A 2,471-nucleotide genomic window follows, 5' to 3' on the forward strand; every position below is an offset into this window, starting at 1 on the left:
GGATGCAATTTTTTTGTTAAGATTAGCTCTAGTAAATTTGCTAGTATCCCGGTAAAAAAATTGCGTTTTGTTGTTTTCATAATCAATGTCCAGTGACGAAAAGAAAACTTGTGTAAAGTGATCACTTCCAAATAATTGCTCGATAACAGTTGTATCAAAAATTTGATGTTTCGTTGTTAAACAGTGATCAATTAGTGTTTCCTGATTTCCATTTGTCCAGGTTGGAGTATTTTTATTTACTATCTCAAGCCCATTGTTGGAAGCAAATTCTGTCAATAACTCTTTTTCTCTTTGATTGAAAAAATTGATGTTATAGTCTCCGAATAGTATTACATTATCAGTTATTGAATATGCGCCTGAAATTTCTGATGTCAACTCTTCTAGAAAAAATTCGCCCAAGTTTTTATTGGAACAATAAGAAACGTTAACTAGAAGTTTTTCCTTAAACGGTGCTTGTATTTCAAGCCATAGTGATTCAAAAAAACTTCTGTTAATAGAGTTGAGATCATTCCGTATTTTATGTTTGAACGTATTTGGTACCCATATCCCCACTCCACCACCTCTCGTTAACTGCGTCAATTTTGATCTACTTTGATGGACAAAGTGGTTATTGTTGCTTAAAAAGTTTAAGGGTATCTTCTGATTATCGTTTATCCGTGTTTCAGTAACAATGAAGCATGTTTGTCTGTTCTGCTGCTGCAAAAAATCCAAAATCTCTTCGTGTTTGTTGTTAACGCTTCTAATATTTGTGTATACAAAACATGGATGCAAGTTTGCATTTGCCTTATGTTTATCGTAGCTTTCGAATGTTTGTAAATTATGTAAATTGGGCCCTGGATTAGATTCGACATCACCGCAAAGTAAAATTAAGTAGGTTATAGTTAGGAACTGATATATTATGTTTAAAGACCAAAATCCAAGACATACATTATCAACTATTGTTTTGTTTTTGAAAATCAAATAAATTGAAGTGCTTGGGTGACAATTGATTGAACACTTACATTTTTTATTTTCTGCAAGAAAAAACAGGCTAAAAAACACGAGAAATTTCCAATAGGAAAACATATTTTTCAAAGTCACCCAAACGCATTATATCCCATATGACCATTTCTGTTCCAGTTATTGTCATTATCTATTGGCTGCTTTTTGATTTGTCTCATAGATACGTTGCTGACAGAAGGTTGATACCCCACACTTGATATGTAATTTCTTAAGCTAAAAACCATTTTCTGGATTCCATTGTGATTAGGATGAATGCCATCCATTCGAATATCTACATTTTCCAAATTATAATCCAGAACTTTTATGTCGGTATTTTGAAACTCTCCACGTAAACCATCTGCTATATCGTCTAAAGCCCGGTTAAATTTGTTTATTTCATTGTTGTTAGTTTCGCGTCCAAAACTGCCGTTTTTGACCTTGGGTAATTTACAAATCGCTACTTTGTAAGGCTTTATTTTATTAACGCACTTCGATAAAACGACTCCCAACTCTTTAGCGGCATCTTCTCCTGTCGTACCTTGATCAATGGAATTATGCCCTGTATGAATAATCAGACATTCTGCTTTTGTTGATGGCGCATAATTGTCAATGATATTATTGAGGTCTTTTATTGTCGAAGATGGATAAGAGTGAATGGCAGCATCATTACTGATGTCATTTTGGCGAACCAGTTTATACGAGCTGTCAGAAATTATTAACTGTTTTGTGAAACGAGGAACAAACTTTGGATAAAAATGACGGTTGACAGTAGATTTTACGACATCTTTTTCTGCTGTTTTTTCGCTAATTAAATTTGATATTAATTTATCATTCTGACTCCTCAAAAATTGAATCTCAGATTGAGCTTGATTATAAAGTTCTTTCTGATGTTCCAATTTAAGCTTAAGTCTGTCCAATTCTTGGTTATTGTCTTGATTCTTGTTTGCTAAGTTAAGTGACTCCCTTCTTTGATTTCTTAGTTGCATCACCTCGCTTATTAGTTTCTCTTTTGTCCATTTCGACAAACCCGAAATAGTATCTGTCATCTTGATATCTATGCTTTAGGGTGATTTGGTTTTCGTTATTCGTGCATAAACCAGAAAAAAAAGACTCGCCCTGAAAATGACACTATATTAAATTAAAAGTTAAATTGGTTTGGTCTCACCAGTTTGAAGTCCAGATATAGAATACCCAATAATTCGGTTTGCTTGTTGAAGAAAAAAAAACTTGTTTGCTTTATCGCAAAAACAAAAAGGTCTTTGTCAGATAACGTTCTCAATGATTGGAAGCAGAAAAAAAATCTATCAGCGTGTTCTTTCACATAAATTTACGCTGCTGACTTTGCTTTTGACTTTGCTTTACAAAAGTGACTGTGAATATTCTCTGCCAATCACAACGGAGATTTTGGTAACTCTTATAGGTTCTATTGTTCATTAATAAAATAACGTTAAACCAACATAGAAGCATAAAGTAGACAAGAGTAATTGTAT

The sequence above is a fragment of the Convolutriloba macropyga genome, chromosome 14, assembly GCF_964194025.1.
Source record: "Convolutriloba macropyga chromosome 14, txConMacr16.3, whole genome shotgun sequence".
Lineage (NCBI taxonomy): Eukaryota > Metazoa > Xenacoelomorpha > Acoela > Convolutidae > Convolutriloba > Convolutriloba macropyga.